The following is a 9,111-nucleotide window of genomic DNA, read 5'->3' on the forward strand; positions in this document are numbered from 1 at the left end:
TATATAGAAAAACTATAAAACACTGGAGAAAGAAATCAAAGAGGACATTAGTAGATCGAGAAATATACCGTGTTAATGGATTGGAAGAATCAATATAGTGAAAATGAGTATACTACCCAAAGCAATCTATAGATTCAATGCAATCCCTATCAAGCTACCAATGGTATTTTTCACAGAGCTAGAACAAATAATTTCACAATTTGTATGGAAATACAAAAAACCTCGAATAGCTAAAGCAATTTTGAGAAAGAAGAATGGAACTGGAGGAATCAACCTGCCTGACTTCAGGCTCTACTACCAAGCCACAGTCAGCAAGACAGTATGGTACTGGCACAAGGACAGAAATATAGATCAATGGAACAAAATAGAAAGCCCAGAGATAAACCAATGCACTTATGGACACCTTATCTTTGAAAAAGGAGGCAAGAATATACAATGGAGAAAAGACAATCTCTTTAACAAGTGGTGCTGGGAAACTGGTCAACCACTTGTTAAAGAATGAAACTAGAACACTTTCTAACACCATACACAAAAATAAACTCAAGATGGATTAAAGATGGATTAAAGATCTAAACATAAGACCAGAAACTATAAAACTCCTAGAGGAGTTATAGGCAAAACACTCTGACATAAACCACAGCAGGATCCTCTATGACCCACCTCCCAGAATATTGGAAATAAAAGCAAAAATAAACAAATGGGATCTAATAAAACTTAAAAGCTTCTGCACAACAAAGGAAACTATAAGCAAGGTGAAAAGACAGCCTTCTGAATGGGAGAAAATAATAGCAAATGAAGCAACTGACAAAGGATTAATCTAAAAAATATACAAGCAACTCCTGCAGCTCAATTCCAGAAATATAAATGACCCAATCAAAAAATAAGCCAAAGAACTAAACAGATTTCTCCAAAGAAGACACACAGAGGGAGTGCTATGGTCGGGTAGGTTGCTGTCCGCAGCAGAGGCCCGTGCCGAGCCGGCGCAGGAAACTACACAACATTTACCAGATTTTACATGGTCAGAAATCTATTGAAAGCAAAAGATAATTTGAGAGGGACTTGGATCAAGAATGGATTCTCTTAACTATACAGCGGCATCTGATTCAGCTGTGGAAACTGAGAATCAAAGTGACAACTCTTCCTCTGGTAGCAGCTTGTTTAAAACTCAGTGTGTTCCTGTCCCACCTAAACGGAGGCAAAGAAACACTATTAGAAAGTTCTTTCACATACCCAAAAGTACTCAGGCAACAGAGTCATCTAGTGACTCATCTATAGAGCCAAGACCACTGACTTTAAAGGCTATTTTTGAAAGATTCAAAAATAAGGAACGTAAAGGTAAAAAGAAGAAATACAAGCCAACGGGAAGATCAATGGGAAGACCAAAAGGAAGGAGAACAACTAGATACTCACAAATTAACTGAGAAACAATTTAAAGACAAAAGACCATTTTTAGAATCAGAAAATGGAAGAAAACCATTACCTTGGAGAAAAATTTTAACCTTTGAGCAAGCAGTGGCAAGAGGATTTTTTAACTACCTTGAAAAACTGAAGTATGAATACTACCTCAAGGAATCCTTGAAACAGATGAATGTTGCTGAAGATTTAGAAAAAGAAGACCTTGATAGTCGAAGATAGAGATACTTGGATGATGATGGATCTCTCTCTCCTATTGAAGAGCCAGCAGCAGAGGAGGAGATTGCAGCAAACCTTGAACATGATGAATGTGATATTAAGTTGGTGGAGAATAGTTATTTCATAATAAGTTCTGAATTTCCAAAGAAGAATGTATATTTGGATCAAGAGGAATATACTGAAGAAACTGCTTTGCTTAAAAAGAGAACATCAAAATCTAAACACTGGACAGAGGACAAAATGGCCTGCAGAGAGATAGGATTATAAATACCAGACAAGGTAAACAGAATAAAAGTGAAGATAAGTGTCTATATAGGTCAGCCTTGGAAAAAAACAACCCTGTAAGAAAATAAAGAATACTTAAACAGATTTGTGAAACTCTTGAAGTAGTAATTATAAGAAAAATTATGTAGAAAAAATGGAAGCTGTTACTGCAGAGACTGACTTTACAAATAATAAACAAAAGTCCTACTGTTTTTGCCTATGATGGTTTATTTCTAGGTAAGAGAACTTAAAGGTACCATTTGAGCACTGAATCAAATAACAGATTGTAATCTTGAAAAGTTTGCATAAACAAATTTTTTTTTCACCTTAGGGGACCTACAACTTCCTGTTTTTGTTTTACTTAGACGAGTTTAGTGTGAAATGCTGAGTACTGTAATAACTTAATTTTCCCTTCCTAATTACCTGTATTTCAAATATCATTTTCATCACCACTGTATATAATGTATTTTACAGTAGCACTTGTGTTTGTTTTTGTTTAATTTGTGGACAAAGACTTAACAAACAAGTGCGAAAGTAAATCCTCTTTTGAAACCCACAACTCATTGTTCAGTATGAGTTTTGATACAGATAAGAAGGAACATGATCCATAAGGGAAAAAAAAAAAAAAAAGACACACAGATAGCTAACAAACACATGAAAAGATGCTCAACGTCACTCATTATCAGAGAAATGCAAATCAAAACCACAATGAGGTACCATTTCATGCCAGTCAGAATGGCTGCTATCCAAAAGTCTACAAGCAGTAAATGCTGGACAGGGTGTGGAGAAAAGGGAACCCTCTTGCACTGTTGGTGGGAATGCAAACTAATACAGCCACTATAGGAAGAGTGTGGAGATTCCTTAAAAAACTGACATACGACCCAGAAATCCCGCTGCTAGACATACACACCAAGGAAATCAGAATTGAAAGAGACACGTGTATCCCAGTGTTCATCGCAGCACTGTTTATAATAGCCAGGACATGGAAGCAACCTAGATGTCCGTTAGCAGACGAATGGATAAGAAAGCTGTGGAACATATGCACAATGGAGTATTACTCAGCCATTAAAAAGAATACATTTGAATCACTTCTAATGAGGTGGATAAAACTGGAGCCTATTATACAGAGTGAAGTAAGCCAGACAGAAAAACACCATTACAGTATACTAACGCATATATATGGAATTTAGAAAGATGGTAACAATAACCCTGTATTTGAGACAGCAAGAGAGACACAGATGTACAGAACAGTCTTTTGGACTCTGTGGGGGAGGGCGAGGGTGGGATGATTTGGGAGAATGGCATTGAAATATGTATAATATCATATATGAAACGAATCGCCAGTCCAGGTTCAATGCATGACACAGGATGCTTGGGGCTGGTGCACTGGGATGACCCAGAGGGATGGTATGGGGAGGGAAATGGGAGGGGGGTTCAGGATGGGGAACATGTGTACACCCGTGGTGGATTCATGTTGATGTATGACAAAACCAATACAATATTGTAAAGTAATTAGCTTCCAATTAAAATAAATAAATTTATATTAAAAAAATTAAGCTTCATACCAGTTGCTCTTTTCTTTTGAAACATGATGACTTATTTCACACTGCGTCACTTCCTCGAAATCTTATTCTGACCTAAAAGATACTTCCTGAGAGAAATTTTCCTACAAAGCTTTTTGGGGATGTCTGTTTACTAGATGTATTGCCATTTCCCTTTCCAGGAGTGGAGAAGGAAATGGCAACCCACTCCACTATTCTTGCCTGGAGAATCCCATGGACAGAGGAGCCTGGTGGGCCACAGTCCATGGACTTAGCAACTTAACTTTCCAGGAGTTCGTTCTCTGTTGGGGTACCAACACCGGAAGTCTTAGTCCCTGTTGAAACTCATCCCCCTCCTCTTTAATTGTTGTTCAGTTGATAAGTCATGTCTGATTCTTGTGACTCCATAGAGGGCAGCATGCCAGGCTTCTCTGTCCTTTACTGTCTCCCAGAGTTTGCTCAAATTCATGTCCCTTGCATCAGTGATGCTATCTACCTATCTCATCCTCTGCTGCCCTCTTCTTTTGCTTTCAATCTTCCTCAACATCAGGGTCTTTTCCAATGAGACAGCTGTTTGCCTCAGGTGGCCAAAGTATTGGAGCTTCAGCTTCAACATCAGTCCTTCCAGTGAATATTCAGGGTTGATTTCCTTTAGGATTGACTGGTTTGATCTCTTTGCTATCCAAGGGGCTCTGACGAGTCTTTTCCACATGGACAGTAGCCCACCAGGCTCCTCTGTCCGTGGAGTTCTCCAGGCAAGAATACTGGAGTGGGTTCAGTTCAGTTCAGTCATTCAGTTGTGTCTAACTCTTTGCGACCCCATGAACTGTAGCACACCAGGCCTCCCTGTCCATCACCAACTCCCAGAGTCCACCCAAACCCACATCTATCGAGTCGGTGATGCCATCCAGCCATCTTATCCTCTGTCGTCCCCTTCTCCTCCTGCCCTCAATCTTTCCAAGCACCCATTCCCTTTTCCAGGGGATTTTCCCAATTCAGGGCTTGAACTTGGGTCTCCTTTTAAATTATAAAGTGTAAAATAAAGGCCATGGCACTATTACTTTTCTGCCTAGTCTGTTGAACCCTGTTTAGGTAGCTCCTTATTTGCTTTGCAAACCTGAGTCCCTGAAAATCTAATTTTCTGAACAGCTTAAGTGCCAGCAAATGAGATAACTTCACTGGCTTGTCATCATCCCATTCATCCCTGGTTCCTGGTCCCCAAACCCATCCCCTTGGCCTTCTATACAGCAGGTGTTCCAATATATTGTTGTTCAGTGACTCAGCATGCCAGGCTTCCCTGTCCTTTACCATCTCCTGGAGCTTGCTCAGGAGTCAGTGATGCCATCCAACCATCTTGTCCTCTGTCTACCCCTTCTCCTGCCGTCAATCTTTCCCAATACAGAGGCTTGACATATTCCTTCCCCAATTTTGAACCAGTCTGTTGTTCCTTGTCCAGTTCTAACTGCTGCTTCTTGGCCTGCTTACAGGTTTTGCAGGAGGCAGGTAAAGTGGTCTGGTATTCCCATCTCTTAGAGAATTTTCTACAATTTGTTGTGATCCACACAGTCAAGACTGTATATTATCACCCTGCTTATTTAACTTGTATGCAGAGTACATTATGTGAAATGCTGGGCTGCATGAAGCACAAGCTGGAGTCAAGATTGCTGGAAGAAATATCAATAACCTCAGATATGCAGATGACATGGCCCTTATGGCAGAAAGCAAAGAGGAACTAAAGAGCCTCTTGATGAGTGTGAAAGAGGAGAGTGAAAAAGCTGGCTTAAACCTTAACATTCAGAAAACTAAGATCATGGCATCCAGTCTGATCACTTCATGGCAAATAGGTGGGGGAAACAACGGAAACAGTGACAGACTTTATTTTCTTGGGCTCCAGAATCATTGCAGATGGTGACTGCAGCCATGAAATTAAAAGACACTTGCTCCTTAGAAGAAAACCTATGACCAACCTAGACAGTGTATTAAAAAACGGAGACATTACCTTGCTGACAAAGATCTGTCTAGTCAAAGCTATGGTTTTTCCAGTAGTCATGTATGGATGTGAGAGTTGGACCATAAAGAAGGCTGAGTGCTAAAGAATTGATGCTGTGGTGTTGGAGAAGACTCTTGAGAGTCCCTTGGACTGCAAGGAGATCCAGCCAGTCAATCCTAAAGGAAATGAATCCTGAATATTCATTGGAAGGACTTGATTGATTGTCCTTTGATGCTGAAGCTGAAACTCCAATACTGTCACCACCTCTGATTTGAAGAGCTAACTCATTAGAAAAGACCCTGATGCTGGGAAAGATTGAAGGCAGGAGGAGAAGGGGACAACAGAAGATGAGATGGTTGGATGGCATCACTGACTCAGGGACATGAGTTTGAGCAAGCTCCAGGAGTTGGTGATGGACAGGGAAGCCTGGCGTGCTGCAGTCCACGGGTCGCAAAGAGTTGGACACAACTGAGCAACTGAACTGACTGAGTGATATGGCTGAAAAGTACATACTGAGAGAAATCTGTCATCATTTCCATCATCCTAGAAAGTTATATTTCCCAGCACAGAAAAATAAAAACCAATTATTTATTTGGGACTTGAATGAACAAGCTAATGGACTAATCAGTTTTTTGTCATTTAAGGGAGTGAGCCACTGGAAGACAGTTCTAAATAACATAGCTGTCTTCTAAATTGTGTGTGATTAGAGACTCAATATAAACTGGGAAAAGCAAAATGAAAGAGGATCCTCAGATAGAAAGGACAAGAATTGCACTTTCCAAGCTGTTCAGTCATTGAGTCATGTCAACTCTTTGTGACCCCATGGATTGTAGCACGCCAGGCTTCCTCGTCCTTCACTATCTCCCAGAGTTTGCTCAAATTCTTGTCGAGTCCGTGATGCTATCTAACCATCTCATCCTCTGCCTCCCCCTTCTCTTACCCTCAACCTTTCCCAGCATCAGGGTCTTTTCCAATGAGTCGTCTCTCTGCATTGGGTGGCCAAAGTATTGGAGGGTCAGCATCAGTCCTTCCAATGAATATTCAGGGTTGATTTCCTTTAGGATTGACTGGTTTCATGTCTAAGAATGGAGGAAAATATAGGAGATGGGAAGTGACATTCTTAAAGGATGTGATGAAAAAACTTTATCTAAAGGGCAAAGATCTCAAAACTCTTGAGAGCTGCTGCCATTTCAAAAATTCCAGCTTCACTGTTACCTGCTGAACTGAGATGTGCTTTCTCTTCTTTCTCCCTCTTCTGAGAGTGGGGCTGTTGGCCTCTCACTATCCTGAGCGCATGTATGCTAAGTCGATTCAGTCATGTCCAATTCTTTGTGATCCTATGGACTATAGCCCGCCAGGCTCCTCTGTCTGTGGACTTCTCCAGGCAAGAATACTGGAGTTGGTTGCCATGCTCTCTTTCAGGGGATTTTCCAGACCCAGTATTGAACCCAGGATTCCCACATTCTTTACTGTCTGAGCGACCAGGGAAGCCCTACTTTCCCTTAATTTCCTAACTACCGTGTAGTTAGCCACCTATCCAAGTTATAAACATTTAGGTCTTATTCACAGGAAAGGAAATGGAAATTTGCCAAGCTGCGGCTGTCTTGGAATTGAATCTGAAATGTTGGGTTATTGGACATTTCACTCCTTCAGATATATTTTAAAGCAACAACACTGTGCAAGACACTGTACTCCACACTGAAGATACATCAGAGATCAACACAGGCAAGGGAATACCCCTTACGGATCTTACAGAATAGTGAAGAAGAGACAGTCAAGAGATTCTATGTCACCAAGTGATAAGTCCTTTGAAGAAAAAGCCTAGTAATAATAATTTATTGGGTGTCCCAGGTGGAAAGTGAAAGTCACTCAGTCGTGTCCAATGTTACTGGAGTGGGTAGCCTTTCCCTTCTCCAGGGGATTTTCCCAACCCAGGGATCAAACCCAGGTCTCTCACATTGTGGGAGGAGTCTTTACCAGCTGAGCCACAGGGGAAGCTAGAGAATACTGGAGTTGGTAGCCTATCCCTTCTCCAGGGGATATTCCCGACCCAGGAATGGAACCGGGGTCCCTTGCATTGCAGGTGGATGCTTTACCAACTGAGCTATCCGAGAAGCTCCAGGTGGAGCTAGTGGTAAAGAACCCACCTGCCAATGTAGGAGACATGCTGCTGCTGCTAAGTCACATCAGTCGTGTCCTACTCTGTGTGACCCCATAGACAGCAGCCTACCAGGCTCCCCCGTCCCTGGCATTTTCCAAGCAAGAACACTGGAGTGGGTTGGCATTTCCTTCTCCAATGCATGAAAGTGAAAAGTGAAAGTGAAGTCGCTCAGTTGTGTCTGACTCTTAGCGACCCCATGGACTGCAGCCTACCAGACTCCTCTGTCCGTGGGATTTTCCAGGCAAGAGTACTGGAGTGGGTTGCCATTGCCTTCTCCTGCAGGAGACAGGAAACTCCAGTTAAATCCCTGGGTGGGGAAAATCTACTGGAGGAGAGCAAAGCAACCCACTCCAGTATTCTTGCATGGAGAATCCCATGGACAGAGGAGCCTGGCGATCTAAAGTCCATAGGATCACAAGGAGTGGGACTCCACTGAAGTGACTTAGCACACATATGCATGCTTTAGTAATAATAGGGAAGGCTCTCCACCCCAAGCTTTTCTGGATACGATTTGAGCCAACACTGAAGTACTAAAGGAAGTCCCCCATCATAATATTTGTTGTTATGCCCAAGTCGTGAAATCTCCCAATGACCACCAGGGAGCCGATATCCGATGCAAAAGCAAGAGTTTTTATTACCAAGCTGGAGCTGGGGCTCCCACCGATACTGACTCAGCAGCTATAGGGAGGAGCCCTGAGCTGTGGGTTACATTGCTTATATAGGGTATTATTGAGCCAAAAATTCAAAAAATGGGAGTCTCCGGGTCTGATTGGTCACCTTCTGGTGAAGGGTTAGGTGTTGAGTTCTGATTGGTTCTCCTTTCCCGGGCTTGACTGGAATTTCTCGGGCTGGCCAAGGGTTCTGATTGGTTCGCATGTGGTGGGGTGAGGTCAGGGGATTTCCAAAGGCTCTTTTCCCGGAACCTTACAAAATGGAGTAGCTTTGATTCTTCGTTGGTAACTAGAGAATATTCCAGGACTGTTTCTTTTAACCACGGCCTAGTTTCACAACAGCCTGATGCACACCTAATTTTCACGTTCTTTGCCGTAAATCTTGGGTTACTGTCCTCATCACCACCCTTCCGTTATGGCAAGATGGATTCAGGTCGGGCTTTTCCCACTGACGCCACATCGTTAATGGCCTCACTTCTGGTGGCCTTTTCCTGAGCCCCCACCCCCAGTCACACCGTGGGTAGCCCCTGCCGCTCTTTTCCTTCGTTAATGGCCAGCCCCATACTGTAGCAGTTTCTGGAAATCTTTTTTCTCTTCTTAAAATCAGCTTCTTGCAAGCTATTTTCCCTCCGGAAGCTCTCCTTGAAGTCCGTTTACCCAGTGTATTTTCTTTTCCCTTTCTGGGAGGGTGTTCTTCACTGCCAAGCCAACCAGTGAACTCCTACCTCTCTGGAATTTTTTTTTTTTCATACAAAGTATAAAAATACGGATTTATACAAAACCTTATACAATTTACGTATATAATTTATAAAAAATTGTATACTGTATATCATTGTATATAATTTATACAAA

The 9,111-nt window shown here is 42.0% G+C and overlaps 1 non-coding gene and 1 pseudogene across 1 annotated transcript; both read left to right on the top strand.

Annotated features, from left to right (window-relative positions):
• Positions 1–909: 909 nt before the first annotated feature.
• LOC114117831 (TATA box-binding protein-associated factor RNA polymerase I subunit D-like) lies at positions 910–2,500 on the top strand (annotated as a pseudogene).
• Positions 2,372–2,499, top strand: LOC114118121 (small nucleolar RNA SNORA40). Its single transcript, XR_003591668.2, has one exon. It is a non-coding gene; the product is annotated as a small nucleolar RNA SNORA40 (small nucleolar RNA).
• Positions 2,501–9,111: the final 6,611 nt, after the last annotated feature.

Source organism: Ovis aries, chromosome 14 (genome assembly GCF_016772045.2).
Source record: "Ovis aries strain OAR_USU_Benz2616 breed Rambouillet chromosome 14, ARS-UI_Ramb_v3.0, whole genome shotgun sequence".
Classification (NCBI taxonomy): domain Eukaryota; kingdom Metazoa; phylum Chordata; class Mammalia; order Artiodactyla; family Bovidae; genus Ovis; species Ovis aries.